Source organism: Miniopterus schreibersii (genome assembly GCF_964146895.1).
Source record: "Miniopterus schreibersii genome assembly, chromosome: 1".
In the NCBI taxonomy this organism is placed as follows: Eukaryota; Metazoa; Chordata; class Mammalia; order Chiroptera; family Miniopteridae; genus Miniopterus; species Miniopterus schreibersii.
In genome coordinates, this window is record NC_138101.1 from 34,393,575 (window position 1) to 34,416,864 (window position 23,290).

The 23,290-nt window shown below is 36.8% G+C and overlaps 1 protein-coding gene across 11 annotated transcripts in view; it reads left to right on the plus strand.

The window, feature by feature from the left end:
- The window catches only part of ADGRL3 (adhesion G protein-coupled receptor L3), a 698,136-nt gene that overhangs the window by 543,125 nt on the left and 131,721 nt on the right, over positions 1-23,290 (plus strand). The window lies entirely within an intron of this gene.

Consider the following 23,290-nt stretch of genomic DNA (forward strand, 5'->3'; position numbering starts at 1 on the left):
CAAAGTATATTTTAATGTTTTCCATCCTCTGGTCGTTTGAAGCTCCTGACATTCAGCTGTACTCTGAGAGTCAGCTATAGGCACAGGAGAGATTACGTACAGATTCTATGTGGGTCTCACTGACTTTGTCTCAAGCTGCTTTTGATTACAACATGGAAAATTCTTGGGCACTTAGCCTTCGGATTCTATTTCTTAGGTTAAAAATAACAGAAAGGGGATTACGGTATCAGCTCGTATCTTTTTTAAAACAAATATGCTAAGTATTGTTTGCTAAGGAATAATTATGCTAATTATTACTGGTTAGATTAAACCAACAGAAATTTACATGGAAATGTAAATGACTATTTGAGATAACCATACCAACACCAAATAGTTAGTTGAATAAATGTGAAAGTTAATGGGGAGGGAGACCATCTTGAGAGAAAGGGAGGCAGGAGGCCAGGAAGGTACACCTGAGAGAGGGTATCCCGCAGGTGGCATAGGACCAAGTTTCACCCAGTTAAGTAGAGAAGATTCACCTTCAGTCAGAAAGACTTTATTTTGATTCCCTGAAATACTTCTAAGTGGGTGTTTTTTGATACTTCCTAGAATTGCCTTTCCAAAGGTATATTTTCCCAAAACATTACCAAATAGATTTAAATGAAGTTTATTTTAAGGAGGATCTAGTGGAGGCTAAGATCAGATAGTGTGTGTCCTTTAAAGTAGGAGCTGTAAAATGCAACTTGATTAGGCCATTAATGCTACAGAATCTTTTAAAGAGCACATTAAACTGGTTAATTTGTCTAATGTTTATGGTAAAATGTGAGCAAAGATTTTTGCTGTTTTTAAGTCGTTTCAGTAAGGAGGAACATTATTATTATTTGTTCTTTGAATAACCCTTATCTTAGCATTTTACCAAATGCATTTGGAGTACTTGTAAGAAGTAATGGAGATTTGCTTTTTTAATAAAGGTAAATTTATAACTTTTCTTCTTTATGGGAAATATCACTTAATCAAAATAATTGCTGTTACATGTTTTTGACAGTCGTATATTTTTACAAACATGGGCTATATTCCAAAAAAGGAAAATGATTGAACTTATTTTATAAAAAGTACAGCAGAGAACCTTTTGAAGTGACTTTAACATCCTAAGTGTCTTTCATAATATACGGGTTGACAAGAAATGTCAATTCTTTATTTAGATCAGTGTAATACGTAAGAATAAGGTTGATTTTTTTTTTAAAGGTCTTCTGATTCAATATATAGGATAATTAGTGATATTATACATGATATAAGTAAATTACCATAATGGTGTGACAAATGTAATGTTATTCTTGATAGCATTACTATATAAGTTGTATCTATAAATATACTCAAAAATTATATCCTAGTGAAGTAAGGAGTTTGAAATAAAATCAAGGAACATAAAGTAGTCCATATAGAAAAATATGAACAATAGTATAACTACTTAACAAATCTATACAACCCAATCCAGAAATATAAAATATAACTTATAGCATATATTAGTATTTATGTTTTATTCCAGTTCTATACCAGTTACTTGATTTTTACATGGTAATAATAATTAGGCATATGTTGGGTCCTGTACTTTAAATTTTTTTAATATTTTATGTAAACTCTTAAATATCTATCTGTATAGTTTATATATTTATCACTTTCAGTGGTAATAATCTATAGGCTACTTAATCCATTCTCAAACTGTGCATATTTGTGTTATTTACATCTCCTGCCTAATATACAGCACAAATATAAATGTATGGATTTCTTTTATAGAACTTTCTTATGATATGTTCCTTAAGGGGAAATATAAAGAGACAGGATTTCATTCTCTGTATGTTTTTATTTATTTTATATCCCAGATTTCTGTTTACTTGAAACATTATATTCTGTTTACACTGTAGTTAGTTATGGAAAATCCAGTTTAGCTAGTGATTTAGTTTTGCACAAGTAAGGAAAGTAAGAATTGAAACATATATGTTGCCAGGGATATGTGTATGTGTGTTTTCCTTTGTTTGCAAATAAATAAAATATGTCTTTGATGTTTAAATGTCCTAGAAATATGAAACTAATTCAGCAATTAAGTCCTTCAGCAAGATTCTCTACTTTTCTTATTTTTAAAAATTTTTCTTTCCCACTGGGTTTCAGGAAATCTTAAATTCCTATTCTGATTCCTTTAAATACCAAGAAATCTCCCTCCCTTCCTCCCACTCTCTCTGTCTCTTTCTTTCTCTCTGTCTCTCTCTCCTTTTTTCTTTCTTCACTAGCTTCATCTATGCCCCCATTTACCATTAGTATCTTTGAATAGATAATTACCAGATCTACATATCTAACCCAAACTTTTTCTGAGCCTCAATAATGAATTTCTGATTCCCTGTTTGATACCTCTGTCTGGATAAGAAACTAAAACTAAGAATGCCTTCTAAAAGGCAAGCTACCTTTTTCCTACCAGTGCCATTAGGACTCTTTTATGCTTTAACCCTGCTGTTTATTATAATAGGCTCCAAACTGCTCTTTCTACTTTCTTTTTCTCTTATATTCTATATTCTGTAGCCAAATTAATCTTCCTAAAACAGAACTTCATTCTCTGTTTCTAAACCTCAATAGAAGCTTTGATTTCTAACTAATTTAGTATGTAACTAAAGTCCTTAGCAAGGCATTCAAAATACTGAAAAGTATCACTTCAGCTTACTTTTGTAGCTTTGCAACCCAGATTTAAATGCCTTACGTTCATACTGTTAGTCATCAGAGTACTGCCAGTCATCCAGGATCAATCTGAAAGATCTATCTTTCATTTACCAAACATTTACCAAGTGCTTATTATGTAGCAGGCACTGAGAGTTTCAAAACTGAAAGAAAAACAAAACATAATTTCTGCTCTTGAGGTACTCATGGCACTGATTTGAGATTTAAAACAACACAGTTCTGTAATTGTTGATTGTGAATCATGAGTAGAACTTGAGTTTCTTTGAATGATGAGTAGGTGTACACTAGACTCAAGAAAGTAAGGATAAGACAGTTCAGTGGGGAAAGAATAGTAGTCTTTTCCACAAAAAGATGCTAGAATACTTGGATATCTTCATGCCAATGAATGGTGTTGGACCCATACTATAACATACACAAAATTTACTCATAAAACTAAATATAAGAGCTAAAACTGTGAAACTGTTAGGAGAAAGCATAGGAATAAATTTTCATGACCTTGGGTTAGGCAATGGTTTCTTCAATATGACACCAAAAGTACAAGTAAAACATGAAATATAGATGTATTGGACTATATCGAAATGAAATCAATTACACTTCGAAGCACACTGTTGAGAAAGTTAAAAGATACCCAAAGAATTGGAGAGATTATTTGCAAATCATATATCTGAAAAGAGACATGTATTGAGAATATGTAAAGAATACTTACAACTCTATAAGAAAAAATAAAATAACCCAATTAAAAATTGGTCAAAGGATCTGAATAGACATTTTTTCCAAAGAAGATGTAAAAATATCCAATAGCACATGCAAAAAAGGTCAACATTATTAGCCATCAGGGACTTGCAAATCAAAACTACAATGAGATACCACTTCATAACCACTAGACAGGCTGTAATGAAGAAGACACACAGCTTTAAGTGTTATCAAGGATATGGAGAAATTGGAACTCATACACCGCTGGTGGGATCACAAAATAGTGTGGCCACTTTGGAAAAGTCTGACAGTTCCTCACGTGGTTAAACAAAGAGCTGCGATATCCAGCAATTTCCCTTCCTGGTGTATTTCCAAGAAAAATTAAAACATACATCCTCATAAAAAGTGTACACAGATGTTCATAGCCGCGTTTATTCATAGCAGACAAAAGTAGAAACAACCCAAATGCCCATCAACAGATGAATAGATAAATACAATGTGGTACATTCTGAAATAGAATATTATCCAGCAGTTCAAAAACATGAAGTACTGATTCGTGCTGCACTGTCACATAAAGAAGTGACAGACACACCCAGATCTCAGGCAGCCTGGTGTGTTTAGACACTACGAAAGACGGGGCCAGAGGAAAGCTAATGGGGTGTGGGGTGTCACAATAAATAAGGCTGCTGAGGAAAAGAGAAGCCCTGTCGTTAAGGCTCTGTTATAGACACACTAAGGAGTTTAATGGGTTATTCTATAGAGAGGAGAGAACCATGGAACGGAGGTTAGCTGTGTTGCCTTCTTAGAGGCAGGGGATCTTTCTCTCTCTCTCTCTCTCTCTATGTAAGAACGGGTTCTCTAAAACTCTTTAATTTTCCCATCCTTTCCATACTAGTCTATGTTATCAGTACTTAGAAGTACTGGTGATACTAAGGATATAAAATTTGTAAGATAATTTACATTTGTTTATTATTTACTTTAGACTTTTCTCATGGTTTAGATCAGATTTTTATTTAATCTATCTCAAGCCAGTTTCTAGTCTCAATGTTTACCTTATTAAAAAGATGAGTAGACATTCAAACAAGGTAAAACATTTGTCTTCCAGAAAAAAACAAACCACCAACAATTTAAAAAAACAGTATTTTTTCAGTTTACCTTGGTTTAGAGCAGTATTTAGATGTTCACACTAAAATCAGGGTAACTTAAACAATGTCCATGGGCATGGTGAGAAAAGTACTAATTTTCTTTGTTCGGTTTTTAAATTATTACTTAACCTAAAAATGTAAACATAAAGTGATCCGAGTTTACTTTATGCTATTAAGGCAAAACCCTCTTGTTAACCCCTATAGAAATTACAAGGCCTGCTTTCAGTCCTTTGTTCAAAATGCACTTTAGTGCAGTATGATTTGCATGTTAATGATGTGAATCCAACTGTACAATAAATGGGAAGGGGAAGACACAAACTAGTTTCCGGGAGCAGATTTGTTTGTTTTTCATGATTCCTTCCTTAAATGTTTAACTTGAGGACACATCTGTGTGGCGTTCTTAAGTGAAAGCTGTAAATTCATGATCATTGAATGGAGTGGCAATGAAACAAGAAGTTTTGTTCTCAAATTTCTCACTCAGAAAGCAACTGGACACTAGAGACATTGGAACATCTTTTGAAGGCAGATATAATGTAGTAAACAAGACACTGGCAGAATTAATTCCATGCAGTGCAATCTCTGAAATCAGAAAGCATGAAGCCACTACAATTTTTCTTTTTCTTACCAACTCATTCCCACCTTACCCTTGACCCAATTCAGGCATGCAATTGGGATGCATGTTCTTCTGACGTAAAATAACAAAATAAAACCTATTTTTAAATATTAATGTGTGATATGTGGAAGTGTGTCTTAGAAGTATTTGCATCGCTAGAAACTGAAAAGGCATAATCTGTGTTTTTTGAAAGCCATTCAGTTTCCTTTTATTTATAGGCTTGAGACATTTCACAAATTTAAAAACAACCATCCAGCTGTTTTATGTTTAGATTAATATATATTTAGAAGATCCTAAAACCTTTATCAGCATGCAGTAGCCCTGTCTGAACAAATACAGATTATAGGTAAATAAAGAAATTCCTGCAAATCTGATTCTCAAACAGAGGTGACTTGCCCCTAAAGAGCATTTGGTAATTTTTAGAGGTATTTTTGATTATCACAACTGGAGGTAGTGCCATCTAGTATATAAAGTACAAAGATATTATAGATATCCTGTAATACACAGGACAACCCCCTCTACCCACACCCACACAAAAAAGAATTGTGTGTCCTGCCCGGCCGGGCGTGGCTCAGTGGTTGAGCGTCGACCTAGGATCCAGGCGATCGGGGTTCAGTTCCCAGTTAGGGCACATGCCTGGGTTGTGGGCTGCAGCCGATCAATGACTCTCTCATCACTGATATTTCTATCTCTCTCTCCCTCTCCTTTCCTCTCTCTGAAATCAATAAAGATATATTTAAAAAAAAAAAAAAAAAAAAGAATTGTGTGTCCTAAAATGTCAATAGTTCCAAGGTTGGGAATTCTCTAAATAAAGATAGGAAGACAAATCACATCCTGAATTTTACATTCTAATTCACAAACTGGAAAAAGAGTTAGGGCTTGGATTATCTACTGGTATATGTATAACAGTGCTACCCCAAACTTAGTGGCTTAAAATGTGCACATGTCATCTCAGATATTATTTGGTTCAGAAGCCCAGGCCAGCTTAGGTCTTCTATAAGGCCGCAGTCATAGCATGATGAGTTCACATTTGAATGCTCAGCTGGGGAGGATCTGTTTCCAGGCTCAGTGGCAGCGTTCAGTGCTTTGTGGATTGTCAAACTGAGCCTTCCGTTTCTTGCTGGCTGTTGTCCTCAGCCCCTTGTCCCATGGCTGTCTCTATAGGCAACTCACAAAATGGCAACTTTGCTTTTTCAAAGCCAGAAGGGAACGTCTTCTCACAAGACAGACGTCGTTACAGGAAGCATCAATTTTGCATATGGTCACATACATCCCACCACCTTTGCCATATTTTGTAGGATAGAAGCAAGGACAGATCGCACCCACATTGAACAGTAAAGAAGCACACAAAGTGTGAATACCAGCAGGTAGGGGCTGTCAGGGACACTTCAAAATCTGGGTGCCAGAGTGTGGTTCTCATCTATTTGTTTTTGCATTTTATTTAGTTTTTCAAAATATGTTTTTATTAATTTTAGAGAAAGGAATGGTGAGGGAAAAGGAGAGAGAGAAACATTAGTGATGAGAAAGAGTCATTGATCGGCTGCCTCCTGTGCACCCCAAACTGGAGATCAAGCCTGCAACCCGGGCATGCGCCCTGACAGGGAATTGAACCATGACCTCCAGGCTCCTGGGTCAATGCTCAACCACTCGAGCCACACAGGCCAGGCTGTTTTTGCATTTTAAAATGTTGCTATTTATTAAAAGTTAATAGTCTAAGCGTTAAAACCTTGCTGGTAAAATATGCATATTATCATTCAGGAACCTAGAAGGGAGACTACAGACGACTGTCACATAGTCACTGTCACCACCACTTTTGTATTTGTGTACAGTTTTGCCCTAACATCACAGTGCCCTTTTTCTATAGACCTCAACTTGGTCATTGTTTGTTTGCCTACTCCTCTGTCTGTCTCACTTTCTGGCTCTGTATTAAGAATTTTCACATCACTTGGAGGTTGGATATTGGGGACTTGGAGAGTGGAAAAGCCATCCTGGGTTCTTCTTCATTGCTACTGATAGGGGAAAATTCTTCAGCATTTAAAATATATAATTGTAAATAGGTTAAATGGAATAACAATAGCTGAAAGTCATTGAGTTACATAACAGAAAAATAGGTATTGAATCTCCCTCTACCATAAATTAAATTTAACTTGTTATAATAAATTTTGTTTACTAAATCTTTGCTGGGAAACTTCCTCTGTTTACTTTTACATGAAGTGTTTACTGAATCTTTCTTTTGCCTTTAATACAAACCAGATTAATTTCCACACAGTGTTGGAAATTAATTTCAGTGGTGAAAATGGGATACTACAAAGGTTATAATATTAAAGTGATTCATTGTTAAGCAAGGAGGCAGAAATATTAATGAACAAGAGTTGTGTGATTACATTGAATTTTTTATCCATTTGTGCTTTTTAAGATGTACAAATACCTAGTTTCTTTCAGATACTATTCGAGCTGTTAGATATATACTGTATGACATATTCTGTGGCATTTAATACATTTATGATGACTGTAAAGTTGCATTATGGTGGACACCAAGAGGACATTTTACTTTTATAGGAACATTCAGAATTTCCATTTGATATGAGTTGAACTCATTATGCAGAATTTTTAGGGACATGGAAATTATATAGTCAAACAGATTTTTTATTTCCTTCAAATAACTTCCTTGTACGTTTGCACCATTTGTGTATCTTATATACTCACAAGTACACACAGTATTTATTAAGCACCTACTGTGTGGCAGAAACTGTACTGGATATGCAGTATTGCATTATTACTCATAAGTCTATTTTACCCAATTTTGTATAGGGACCCAACACTCATCCTGGTTGAGAGACCTGGTAAAGTTTCACAGCTAGAACGTGGAGGAGCTGGTACTCATTTGCAGACATCCCTTCATGTGGCTCTGCTTAACTCGTGGTGTAAAAAATTATCACTCCCAGGAATAACAAAATCTTGAAATTTTATTCTAAATCATACTCTAAAAATAATAAACATTTTAATGCAAGTATGAGTACTCCGGAATAACAGTTCGACTCATTCGTTCCCATTTTCTGTTTGCAATCACTTTAAATCACATGTATCGAAAGGATTCCTGATTTAACCAGGTAAAGGGGAGTGAGATGGGGAAGGAAAAATAGTTAAGATTGAGAAGAGAGTGTTTCAGAAAGAAACATTTGCATCACTGACGATGAGAAAGGGCCTTTTGGGGTCACAGGAAATAAATCCAGTGGTTGGCAGGGAGAGAGCAGAGCCTGGGAGGCTTATGTGGAGGCCTAAGGGGTAGCAGGGTGAGGATTAGAGGGCTTTTTAAGCCATCTTTAAGGATTTCAAATTTATAATAAGATCAGTTGGGAGCTTTTAAAGAGCCATAAGATCAGATTTGCATTTTTCAAAGGTCGCTCCAGGTACAAGGTGAAAGATTAGAGGTATTCATGGGATGATGCAGGGAGATGACTTCACTCTTGGCAGCTGCAACTACCTAGGTGGACCATAGGAGCATTATGCTTAGTGAAAAAATGTCAATCTCTAAAGGTTTCATGCTTATGATTTTATTTACATTACATTCTTGAAAGGAGGAAACTATAGAAATGGAGAATAGATAAGTATTTGCCAGGAGACAGGAAGCTAAATACTGAATTTTTTTTTTAAAACAAAGATGTGTTATATCCCATATGACTCCAAATTCTATCTCAAATTTTGAAATACCACATAATAGGCAAATGATTTTGAAGAAATATTTTCCCGTTACTTACCTTATTCTTTTTAAGATATTGCTCCCCATTGGAGTGCAAATAACAGTTTGACATCTCTTCCTAAAGCTGGTTTGGATAAAGTAGGTGGTAGATTACTACTGGGGTTTAGATGTTCTTCAGAGATTGAGGTAAAGATAAACTTTATAACTTTACTTCAGGCTGGCCTATCTTCTGTTCTTATTATATAAATGCAGGAAATAGTTCACCTTCCTAATTGAGATTCCTGTGTATAGCTCTCCTGAAAGAGTTGGTGGCATCTTGGGATAATTAAATTTGATTATAATAATGTTATGACTAAAGATCTATTGTATGCCAGTGTTATCAAAGTAAATACAGGAATCTACATTTTTAAAGATAAGGAAATTTTGACTTTCTGGAAGATTAATTTGCCTAGAGGCACACTTTGGCTAGTAGATAATTAACTGATGTTTGAACCTAAAATCAATGCTCTTTCTAGAACACCTCACTGCGTTTTATTTTATTATTAATACAGTAAGTGCATTGTTTTATGAAGGTTTCAAGGTGACCTCACAGGTCTCTCAAAAATGAACAAAGTTCTTTTGGATTATAAGAGTCTAGTATAATCGGTACCTATTTTATTTACGTTTCCCTAGCAATGTGAAATATATGTGTGATGGGCATGTATTTGTGTGTATATGTGTATATATCTGGATGGTTTATTGTTGTTGTTGGGCTTTTTGTTTTGGTTTCATTTTGTAGAGAAACCTGAAAATCATTATCCTATGGATAGATTTTCCCACAGAAACAATTGGCTTCTTAGACCCATTTTTGACTATTTGTGGAATGCACAACTCCATTCTCTTAAAAAAATAATCAGGAGAAAGCAAAATGGGGAGGTCTTTATTACTCTGTCAATTTGGAAGGTGATAGGTAGGCATGGTTGGCATGAATGTTAAAGGAAAATCAATTATTTGGTGCATATGTGAGTAAAGAGAAGTTGCTAAATTCTCAGCTTAAGGATTAGTCGAAAACATTTAACTTAGAGATAAATGTCATAAATTCTATTCCTGAACCTATAACAGAAAGTGCCTTGGCCAAATCACTCAACCCTTTAATCCTAAGCTCAACATAGACAATTCATACCCTCTCCTTTATTTTAGGTGAAAGTAATTATAAAGTAGTAGTATTTATATCAGTATTTAAGTTTCTTGAGAGCCTAGGTCTATAATTTCTGATACTCATGGCTATTAATATTGTGTAAGTAAAAATTTGAAACTCTAGTATATTAAATCTTCTTACAAAATTTAATCTGGGTGGGTGATCAAGCTATTTAATCCAACTTTATCAAAATGTCAATGTAATTGAGTTATAGTAGTATAGATAGTTATCCTGAAAATACTCTTCAAATTACAGCATAGATATTTATTGTCACTCATCCATCATGTATTATTGCATGCTTAATGTACGTCAGGTAGCATATGTGTATAGAAAAAGTTGGAATTACAAATTGGTCTGCACTCAGAAAGAGTTGTGGAGCAGTGATTTTCGACCTGCATGCCGCAAGAATTTTTAAAACATGTATTGCTTGACTATTTAGTCAGGGGCATTGGCCTCTTTTCCCTTAGGTTGTCAAAGAAAAAAATGACCAGAGTCAACACAACAGTAGCCATCTGGTGTGAATGCCCTGTCTTGAACTATAAATATATAGGTCATATAATAGAGTCGCATCTTATTGGTCATGTCGCATAATAAGGTTGTGTGGTTAACTCTTGGTAACAGAAATCCTTATATACAGGTATAGGCACCTGATTTTTTAAAAAGGCACTTTGGAACAAAAAGGTTAGGTAATTACTATTATTATTGTTATTGTTATTGTTGTAAATCAAAATCTAACTGTTTTTTGTCAGATCAGGAGAAAAATATATTTTTTGGTGTGCCACAGAATTTTAGTAATTAGTTTATGCATGCCATGAGATGAAAAAGGTTGAAAGTTGCTGTTGTAGAGTATAAATGTGTTGTTGGCAGAATGACTTATCAATCAGATTTATAATCTATATGCTGATGATTAAGTTATCTTGAAGAAATTACAATATTTTTGTGGTTTTTCTTGAAGTTAAGAATTATTTACAAGCCAAATATGCAGCTCTTTCCTTTTGTATTATTTAGATCACCTGATAAAGTGAATTGCTTTAGTGGCCTCAGCAGTGTTAGACGGTAGACACAGTAAAGAGCCAGACTTCGGCTTCCTACAACCCATAATCAAATGAGCCTGCCCGCCCTGTAAGCTCTTTGAGGAGAGGGACCATGTTTTATGCAACTTTGTATTTCCATTCTAGCAGCCAGTTGGATCTCCTGTTCATGTCACTTTTAGATTTATTTGATGAAACATCAGTGCTTGAGTTGTTTTTATTTTTTTGAATATTTGAGGTTCTTGAAAAGAACTACAATATCCTCTCTTTTTCTCTAGACTCTAACTATAAACAACAAAACCAGTAACAGTAGCTGCCCTGAAATAGGCCCTTATATTTTATCAGTTTCTTAGAAGCCTGTGCATTTGTAAAAAGGATGGGCAAATATATATTTTAAGCATCTGTAATGGATCAAAGTTACTAAAATTGCATTCTTCAAAAAAACCACAGGAGCTTAAGTTATGAGCTCTTCTTTACTGTTCACTTCAAGTATTTCATTTCAAAACAGAGGATAATTTTGTAAAATTTATTTTAACTTTATACTTGTAAATAAATCAGGCATAACCCCTATATTTCGGTATTACTTTATCTTCATAGGTAAACTACAATTCACAAATTAATAATAAAACATATGTTACTGAAAATACCAGGCAATAACTCTACTAACTAGATACCGTTAATGTCAAAACTGGGGGAATAAATTACAGTATCAAAGCTAGGAGAAAGGAACTATTCTAAATCCTAAATCAATTCAACTATTTACCCTCCTTGAATGTTTTACTGGTTGTGAAGAAGTCAGTAAACTCAAATTCAGTTGAATTTATTTCCCCAGTTTGTTTGTATGTTTTTCCACCACTAAGGTTTACTTGATATTCCCATAAATTAAAACTTAATAGACATTTTACAGTAATGAGAACACCAACATAACTTTGCCGGTTATAACTCAAGAATCTTCAGGAACATTCTCATAGAATAGATATAAACTTCCTGTTTGAAGTCAGCGTATTTTTGTGGTTGTTTCCATTTTAAATAAATAACAGTAATTGACAGGGGGCTAGAGAAGAGTTTTCATGAGAAGGTCTAACTCTTATTAAAATTAAAATTAAAATATCAGTTCAACCGACCATTATTGAGCACCTACAATATGCCAGTGCAGATCATAGTATTCATATCCAAAAGCCATCACCTCCTGTCTCTAGTATTTATTACACTTCTCTCAGCATCTCCATGCTCTTTTATATAGGTATGTGTCCCATAGCATTCTGACCACCATTGGCACCACCACTGCATCCTCAGCTGTGCAGCCAAATAGATCATTGTCCCCCCTGCCTCTCCTCCCATTCAGTCACTCTGAAACATAACAAGCCAAGTCATCCTGTTCAACCTAAGTCAGATCATTTCACTCCTCTGCTCAGAGCCTTCCAGTGGCTATCCACACCAGATAGAATAAATGCCCAAGTTCTCACCTTTTCCTGTAAAGTCCTGTGTGCTGCGGGCCCCCACCACCTTTCTGACCTCATTTCATTGTGCTTTTCCCTCACACTCTCTGCTCCGACACTTCACTGTGTCTGAGCCTTTGCAGATGCTGTTCCCTCTGCCTGGAAAGCTCCCCGGTTATTAACATAGCTCACTGTGCCACTTCCAGCAGGTCTTCCTTGTCATCTTAACAGCTAGACCATGCCCAGCACCCTATAAAAATCGAAGTTCCCCTGCCCCAACATTTCTTATTACTTTTCCCTGCATGATGCATGATTTTTTCTTCTTCTTATCCTTAGCACTTTTAAAAATCTAATAGACTGTATTTTAATTTTTTGTCATATATACATTGTTCATCTCTCCTACTAAAATGCAAGCTTGATGAGGGTAGGAATTGGTTGTTGTCACCACCATTATTTTCATTTCTGTGTCCCCGTCATTTACAATAGCAGCCAACGCACATAGTAAGCAATCAATAATTCTTGGTTGAATTAAGGAATAGATAACAATATTATTACTTATAGTAAACATTTATTAATCTGTTATTCTCTGTCATTTATTTTGCCAAGTACATTAAATCCATATTGCTATTTTTTTTCAAATGATTATGTGTACTATTATAGGCATACCTCATTTTATTGCACTTCTCTTTATTGTGCTTTGCAGATTTTGTATTTTTTACAAATTGAAGGTTTCTGGCAACCCTACGTTGAGCAAGTCTGTTGATAGCATTTTTCCAACAGTATTTGCTCTCTTTGTGTCTCTGTGTCACATTTTGGTAATTCTCACAATATTTCAAACTTTTCCATTGTTATTATATTTGTTATGGTGATCATTGATCTTCATTGCTCCTATTGTAATTGTCTTGGGGCACCACAAACTGCACACATATAAGACAGCAAACTTAATCTATAAATGTTGTGCGTGTTCTGACTGCTTCACCAACCAGCCATTCCCCTGCCTATCCCCCCTCCTTGGTCTTCCCTGTTACCTGAAACACAATAATATTGAAATCAAGCCAATTAATAACCCTACAATGGCCCGTAAGTGTTCAAATGAAAGGAAGTGTTACACCTCTCACTTTAAAACAAAAGCTAGAAATGATTAAGCTGAATGAGGAAGGCAGATCAGAAGCCTAAATACCAAAATTTAGGCCTCTCGTCCCACTTAGCCAAGTTGTGAATGGAAAGGAAAAGCTCTACTCTACTGAATGCACCAAATGATAAGAAAACAAAACAGCCGTATTGCTGATATGGAGAGAATTTTAGCTGTCTGTATAGAAGATCAAACCAGCCACATTTCCTTAGCCAAAAGCTATTCCAGAGCAAGGCTCTGACTCTCTTCAGTTTTATGAAGCCTGAGAGAGGTGAAAAAGCTGCCAAAGAAAAGTCTGAAGCAAGCAGAGGTTGGTTCATGAGGTTTAAGGAAAGAAGTTGTCTTCATAACATAAAGGTATAAGGGGAAGTGGTGATGTAGAGCTGCAACAAGTTATCCAGAAGGTCTAGCTGAGGTAATTCATGAAGGTGGCTACAGTACACAACAGGTTTTTACTGTAGATGAGACAGCCTCATATTAAATTAAAATGCCATCCAGCACTCTTCATAGCTAGAGAGGAGAAGTCAATGTCTGGCTTCAGAGCTTCAAAAGGCAGGCAGACACGACTCTCTTGTTAGGTACTAATGCAGCCCATGACTTTAAGTTGAACCCAATACTCATTTACCATTCGAAAAACAGTAGGGCCCTTAAAAATTATGCTAAATCCACTCTGCATGTGCTCTACAAATGGCACAACAAAACCTGGATGACAGCGCAGCTGTTTACAACATGGGTTACTGAATATTTTAAACCCATTGCTGAGACCTTTGCTCAGAAAAAGATTCCTTTCAAAATACTACTTCTCATTGACAATTCATCTGGTCACCCAAGAGCACCGAGGGAGATGTACAATGAGATTCATGTTGTGTTAATGCCTGCTAACACAACATCCATTCTGCAGGCCATGGATCAAGGAGTAATTTTTACTTTCAAGTCTCATTATTTAAGGAATGCATTTTGTAAGGCTATAGTTGCCATAGATAGTGATTCCTCTGATGGATCTTAGCAAAATAAATTGAAAACCTTTTGGAAATAATTCACCATTCTAGATGCCATTAAGAACATTTGTGATTCATGGGAAGACGTCAAAATATCAACAATAACGGAAGATTGGAGGAAGTTGGTTCAACCCTCATGGATGACTTTTAGGGGGCTCAAATTCAATGTAGGAAGTAACTGCAGATGTGGCGGAAACATCAAGAGAACTAGAATTAGAAGTAGAGCCTGAAGATGTGACTGAATTGCTACAATCTCATGATAAAACTTTAACAAATGAAGTTACTTCTTATAGATGAGCAAAGAAAATGGTTTCTTGAGATGCATTCTACTTCTGGTGAAGATGCTGTGCAGACTGTTGAAATGACAAGAGACTTAAAATATTATGTAAACTTAGGTGATAAAGTAGTTGCAGGTTTTGAGAGAATTGACTCCAATTTTGAAAGTTCTACTGTAAGAAGCTACCCAACAACAGTGCATGCTACAGAGAACTCATTCATAAAAGGGAGTCAATTGATGCAGCAAACTTCATTATTGTCTTATTTTAAGAAGTTTCCAGTCACCCCAACTTTCAGCAACCACCACCCTGATCAGTCAGCAGCCATCAACACAAAGGCAAGCTCCTCCCCCAGCAAAACATTACAACTTGCTGAAGGCTCTCAGATGATGGTGAGCCTTGTTTAGCAATAAAGTATTTTTAATACAGTCATGTACATTGTTCTTCTAGACATAATGCTTGTACACTTAACAGGCTACAGTATAATGCAAACAAAATTTTTTTCATGTACTAGAAAACCAAAAAGTTATGTGACTCGCTTTATTGTGATCGTCACTTTATTCTGGTGGTCTTGAACCAAACCTACAGTATCTCTGAGGTATGCCTGAATGTCCACTTAATGAAAAATAAAAATAGAAATAGAAGGGGCAGAGAAGTATTATTTGTCAAAGTCATCACATCTCTTTTAAATGATTATTTATCTCATTGTGTTATAAGGAAACATTTCTGTTATTACAGTATTTTATCAACTCTAAGATTCTCATGATTTCACCTTTGAACATTTCATAAGTTGGAATGTGCCTAACAATTGAAGGCATGCCAACATTTATTTTGGAAGAGATTATTTTTTCTTTCTAAGTGGTACATAGAATAGTTAATGCTGTACCTTCCATAAAATACAGTATATTAAAATCTCCTTCAGGCAGTGATCTTTGCTTCATTTCTGCATCCTTGATGCCCAGCACCAAGTGTAATATAAAAACACCAGTAAATACACATTGAATGAATAAATATGGTTATCACGTTTCTCACTTTCTATTTCCTATCTTCTTCATTAGCTTTTCAAAAGCTCTTAGAGAAGGCTTCTCTAAGGCAAGGAACATGATACCTACACTCAGCATTTTATTCCCAATATAATGCCTGTCACACAGTAGTTGATTAATAAATGTGCATGGAATGAAACAATCTTGTAATTTTCAGAGCTGAGCTCTCATAGGCAAATAATATGTGCCACACTTGACACATTTTAAAAAATAACTTCAAACCTATATGAAGTTAGGAAATTCACTTATCCATTTTGTCCCTCAATTATGTATGTAAAGCATTAGCATACTTCCTGATATATAATACAGTGGAACCTCACTTCTGAAACTTAATTCTTTCCGGAAGGCTCTGAGAGGTGATCTGTTTGAAAACTGAATCATTTTTTTCCCACTAGAAATAATGTAAATTGAATAATCTGTCCCAGACCCCCAAATGATTCCGTTTTCTTTCATGTATACAGTACATGTCTAATGTGCTGTTTAATCTATAAATAAACACTTCTTTTCTTAAATTTTTTTAACCTCCCCCTCCTAGCCTGAAAGGAATCACTTTCAGCACTCTGTCCAGGGGTGTCTTTCAGGAGGTTCATATGCAGCATCTTCACTTTTTCCCATATCATTGCCTCTGAAATGCTGTCACTGGCTAACTGCTTTTTATTTATCCAAATCAACAGTTTTTCTACCTCTTCAATTGCCTGTGATTGTTGTTTCCTGAGCACTTTCACACCCTGATGTGAGCAACATCAGCACTCTTGATGGTCTCTTTATGTTTTAAAATTGTGCTAATCATCCATTTGCCAGCAACTAAAGCAAAAAAAACCAAAAAACAAAAAACAAACTAAAATATTCACAGCACAATTTCCTGAGATGTTAACAACACTAGTATTAGCCTTGTGCATGAATTCCTTTGTTTGTTGCCTGAGAAAAGCTGTTTGTCATGCTGAGGTATTAGCATGAAAGGGTTGTTGGGTCAACTTGGTCAAGAACCAAGTTGTTCCAGATGAGAGGTGCTGGGGAGAACCAAGGTTTGGCTGTATAGGCATGAGAAAAGCAAGCTATTATTTTATATTATTGTTTCCTGATTGTTTATTAGCTACTTATATTCTGAACAATGTATTAAGTGTTCGGGATTCTACAGTGTTTTCTAAACTGGTCCTGAATCCTTACTTCTGGAGAATTAAAAATGCCATAAAAAAAATGAGCTCAAAGAGGATTCCATTCCTCTCCTTCCATTCCCAGTGGGCAGGCTGTTTTCTTGCGGATCAAGTTCAGTTTCTCAGTATTCCATGCTAGTTAATGTGGTTAATAGTGGGGGCCCCTGGAGCAGTACCTAGGTGATTTCTTTGTTATAAACTTTTAACCTTTGCAAAATCACTTAATCTCTCGGTGCTTCAGTTTCACCATCTCTAAAATGATGGTAATTAATAGTACCTTCTCACAGATTTGTTGTTAGAATTAAATGGGCCAGTTCCTGTAAAGTATTCAGAATAGTCCCTTGTTCATAATAAATTGTCAATAAGTACCCGAAAGGTCTAGGCTGTGATAGTACCAATAAAAGTATATGTGAGCAGCCCTGGCCGGTGTGGCCTAACTGGTTGGGCGTTGGCCCATGCACCAGGAGGCTGCTGGTTCAATTCCTGATTGGGGCACATGCCCAGGTTGCGGGCTCAATCCCCAGGTGAGAGTGTGCAGGAGGCAGCTGATTGATGTTTCTCTCTCATCAATGTCTCTCTCTATCCCCATCCCCCTTCCTGTCTCTCTCAATTTAATAAAAACATCTCTCTTTTTCTAAAAAAGAGTTTGGGACACATTAATTTCCAAATTCATTGAGATGTGTTACGGGTGTTTCTGTCATTAAGTTTTGCATAAATTTTTAAGTACAGCACACAGTCCTAATAGAAAGGGAGTTTTATCACTTGCGACCTATGTAAGCTTGGGGAAATTCCTCAATTTGATTTAATTACTCTCCAGAATGAAGACTACCTGCCCAAAGGTTATTAGGATACTAAATTAAGGCACATATATAACACATACAACACAATTCCTGGCATGATAGGGGCCCAATATGTCGCAGATAATTTTAATAAGATGCCCCTAAATTCTGTATTTTCGCTTATGAACTTAGATGATGAGGTCATTGCAAGTTTATTAGAACAGATAATTTCCTCTATTTATAGTAAGGATAATATCCCATGAGAGAATCAGAAAATATAAATGGCTCAAATTAAAGAAATAAAGATACTTTCACATGGCTGATAACATGTGGAATTTTCACTATCTCAAGGGGCCACAGAGCCAAGTACTATAAATGTTTTCTGAAAAGAATTATATAATTTCATGAATGATAATATTAATGTTTCTTCTTAAAAACTAAATGTAATCAAATCTGCTGCCACCAACCGATATCCATGGGGTTCAGGCAGAATTTGTTTCTTCTACCCAGAGCCCTGGTACAAGTAGCCAAAGCCACTTGCAACATTGTTACGGTTTTAGTTTTCTTATTTCCACTATCAGGCACTTGGAAAGATTTATTTAAAATTGACTTTGAATGTAAATAAATACTTGGAGGATGGGGAGAAGGAAGTGCTTCTGTAATCAGCCAAAATATTATATGTTGGAACAAAGTTAACACAAAAGAAATCTTTCTAAAGGGAAAACCATGAGTGAGGTACATGGTTTAGGGAGGAAAGAAAAAAAATGAAGGACAGTCAAGAAGCAAGTCTGTGTTCTATTTGAGTAGAAGGTAGACATTCATTGTGAAGTTTATACTGTTTTTGATTCCAAAATCTTATAGTCTTCTTTAAATATTACATTTTATAGATGATGCCTGTCTTAGCCTGCCAGGGCTGCCATAACAAAATAGCATCAGTTAGGTAGCTTAAACAATGGAAATTCATTTCGCACAATGTGGCAGCTAAAGGTCCAAGGTCAAGGTGCTGGCAGGGCTGGTTTCCCCTGAGGCCCCCTCCTTGACTCGTAGGTAGTCGCCTTCTCACTGTACCATCCCATGGCCTTTACTCTGTGTTCTAGGGTCCCTGGTAACTCTTACTGTTCTTATAAGGACACACATCATATTGGATTAGGTCACCATCCTTAGAACCTCCTTGAAATCTTAATTACCTCTTTAAAGGTCCTATCTCCTAATACAGTCACGGGTAGGTCAGGGCTTCAACATATGGATTTTGGGTGGAAACAAGTAAGTAACAAGGTCCATCCCAAATAATAACTCTATTTTGTGCTCAAGGATAGTAATGTTTCATTAGAATTACTTTCTCCCTTCAGTCTCTTTTTAAAGCACTCTGGAAGCCTCGTAGAATGCATAATTCACAATATCATTTTTTCCCTTTGTGTTGATATCATTTCTTTAATTGTAAAGTTATAAAGTTTTCTTTGTAATAGCAGCTTTGTCTAACCCAGTTTAAAATGTTTCTGAGAATTTAGCAGGCGGCTCTGTGAGGCCGAAGGAGCTGGTTCCAATGCATCATTGAAGTCTCCGTTACCATTTTCAAAGAGTTCAAAAGTGGAACAGACAACCCAGGATCCAAAGACATCACAACTGTAGTCAAAGTTTCAAAAGAGATTAAGGGCACCTTCAGGAATTGCAGTTTAAAATTCCAAGGTCTTAGGCAAGTCCTTTTTGAAATGGTAATGTCTTGTACTCAATGGCACTGTGACCTTGGGTGAAATTACTTAATCTCTTTTTGGGTCACTTCCTCACCCTCCCATCTTCTCCCTCTGACCTGGACCTGGGCCTTTCAATCTAACAATGTTCCCTAGAGTCTAGCCTGGTGTCTGGCTTGGCCTTAAGGAGCTCCCCATCCAGATGAGATAAAACATAGAAATGAAAATGTTGGAGAAACTGCAGGATCACTGCAGCATGTTCCCAGATACATCACCTGAGCCTCTGTCTCCCAACAGAGGGAGTGAACAGAAGACCAGGTCATCACCACACTCACCTGCTTGCCCTGCAGAGACCTGCTCTAAGCAGCAGGCTAGTGCTCCCCCCCCCCAATATCATTTTTATGGCATATTGTAAAAAACACCCAATATGGAATCTGGGACACTGGTTGATGTCCTACATGTATGATTATGATGCATTGGAACCTATGTTTTCTCATTTGTAAAATTAGGAATTTATAGTTACTTTTGCTTTGAATATATTTTAGATTGAATGAGATAATAAAGGGAAAGAAAAACATTGCAGGATGGAATGCACTATAGGAATGTTGGTTATTTTTACTGCTTTTCATTAGTATACTCCACAAACTGTAACCTGTAGTAGTATTCAAACTGATATTTATTCTTTTCAAGACAGACTGAAGAAAAAAATTAAAAATAAATCAAAATAAAGAATGATGTAAGCCATGGGCAATAAATGTCAGGTGACAGGAGAATTAAAAATTTCTTTTGGAAACAGGTTAACTATGAGGGGAAAAATGCTAATTGATGTCTCGTTTAGTTACTTCTTTGGAATTATTCATCTGTATAAGCATACTGACAAACCGGTGAGGAAAATCGCATAATTCTGATAAGGTTTTCTATGTAAGCCGTCTCTCAAACATTCTTTTACACAGTCACTTTCTTTGATATACAAGCCCATGAGGAACTTAGTACCATGTCGTTTCATTACTAGCTCCATCATCGGGTAAGATCCAATAACAGTGTGCCCTGGAAAAGTGTCCTATCACTTCTCCTTTCCTGGAAACAGAAGGACAAACCCTCCTGGCCGAGGAGCTGGCTGGCACCTGGCCAAAGTGCGCTGCTGTGACCCCTCAGTGAAGCGAGGGCTTTTCTCATAGCATCTAGGGGAAGACCAGCTCTTTCTGGGGCACTGGTGACAACTTGTATATCACTCGTACCTACTCTGCCAAAAGCTGGCACTGAGCAGAGCCCTTGGGAGTCTTACACAGCAGTGAATGGACAGGAAGAGATGGGTATCAGGGACAACTTTTAAAATTGACTTTTATTCCTGCTTAAACTCAAAAGGAGTGATATGACCCTGCTTGTAGACATCTCTCTGTGGCACAGTTCCAAGGAAATACGTTCTGTACTGAGCCTTCATATTGGTATGTCTGTACTAAATGAAGTCCTTGCGATGTATTTCAGAACAAATTGAACTTTTTAAAAACCTTTTTTGGCAGTCTTAGTGATTCATAAGAGTACAGTCAATTTAAACATGGTTTTCTAAGATGGAGTAATTCTGGGAAAGAGGGTCTTGGTGTCCTCCCTGCTTGTTTCTGTCCGCGTTGTCTGGTGGTTTTCTCAACGTGGAATAAGTGCATTTACAGAACAACCTCTCCAGCCTGCCATCGGTGGGGACTCGTAGCTACCCCATGTGCTCTTTCCCTCTGTTTAGCCTTTCCTTCCTTTCCTGACATTTGGCAACTAGACCCGTTCTTTTTTCTTTACCTATCCCTGATGTTCACCTAAGAGCTTATTTACTCTTGATCAGACTGTTAGGAAATAATCTTAAACAAAACACATGTGAGTATAATCCCACCTTGGTAAATTTGATGGAAATGGCATCCAAGCTAAGCCCCAAAGGCTAAACAGGTGGAAACGTGGGCAGGAACACTACAGCATATGCAAAGGCCCTGAGACAGAAAGAACAGGGCGCAGTTAGGAAACTACTGGTAATTTTATGTGGTTTAAGTGTGGAGTTAAAAGATGAAAAAGCATTATAAATGAGCTGGGGAAACTCATGAAGGGCCTTAGGCACAAAGAAAAGGAACCCAGCCTATTTTGGAGGTGAGATAGAAACTATTTAAGCTTTTTAATCTGGGGAGTAACATATTCCAATTTATACCTCATGAGATGCCTCTGGCAACAGATAATCGTTTGATTGGGGTAACTTTAGAGAAAAATAAAGAGCGTTAATTTTTATGATGCAGTGCTATAGTTAAATACAGTTTCTAGATCACTTACATATTGCATAATGATATATATATATAACCCTGTGCTAAAAGACAGATCTCTTCAAAATTGGCAAGTATGGAGTCATAGCAAACAAAAATATTGTGGTCGTAGGCCATTGCTCCTGGTCTATAATTTGTGCAATTGAGACAATAGGCTGACAGATCTCACTGAATGTGGGATTATGCAGTTTTATCAGAGCAAAAATGATTGCAAAACAGATCTTTTTTTCCCTCCCAAAGGATTATATGGTAATTAAAATTTTGAACTAAAGAAGTGCATTATTTAGAAAGCATTCTTCAGCACCTATATAACTCAGGAAGAGGGAGGCGATAATTGGAAAACAGAGCTTCTATTTTGAAATTCAGTTTTTCTCTAATTCAGAAACTTCCTAAATTTTGAGCATGAGATTTTTTTTAAACTAATATAGTTAACTGCTATGAATCTCTATCCATGATCAAACAAAACACAAAGAAGAACTAGAAATGCTTTGTTTGAATCAAAAACTGTAGCTCATGATCAATGAAAAGTTTAGAGTCCCTGTCAAAAATTATGTTACTCAAAATGGTCTCTTCAAAAGTACAAATGGGAGAGGTCATTATTTAAATTAAAGGAGACAGAAAAAAATACTTGGAGTTAACTTTTTTTAAATCCTTACCTGAGGATGCGTTTTCATTGTTTTTAGAGGGAGGGTGCCCGCCGCAGCATGGGCCTGAGCCCGGGGGCACTGCTCTGGTGGCACTCCACCAGCTGAAAGGCTGGCCGATGACAGGCTGACCGGGGTGACGGGAGCGAGAAGCGCCACGGAGTGAGGCCGAGCCAGGGAGACTTGGCAGTCTGGGGGTACGGGTGGTGTGTATGGAAGAAGAAAGGGAGGAAAGGACTCTGCTTTCGAGTATGAACTTTGAGAAGTGTGTTTATGAACCGTATCATTCGCCTCGAGCAGGAAAGCCGAGAGTGGGGGGACAGAAGGACAAGCAAGAAGACACATGACAAATTGCATCACTTCAGAAAATGCTGCAGTTTCACTGACTTACTGTTCGGAAGATTCAGACCCGCTTCCCCCGCCATGGACTGCTTTAGGAAGCTTTAGATACACCACGGCCGGGCGATGGGCTTGGCACCTCCCCTTGGAGAGCAGTGCTGGGCTCAAGCCCTGTTGAGGGGCAGACAGCGAATGGCAGGCGGCGGGAGGTCGCTGCAGGGTCCCTCTCAGGTCCTTAAACAGGAGCTACTTTGAATCGGCCCAAGTGGGTGCGTCTGAGGCTCTTTGCCAGTAAGTGAGGGTAGGAGGAGACGTTTCCGATCTCACAGGTAGGAACGCAGCGGATGTGTGTGTCCTCCTGCGTGCCTGTGAGGGGACTGTGATGAAGATGCTTCTCCCAGGGCAGTGGTTCTACAGCGATGACTTCCACAGTATGGGCAGGC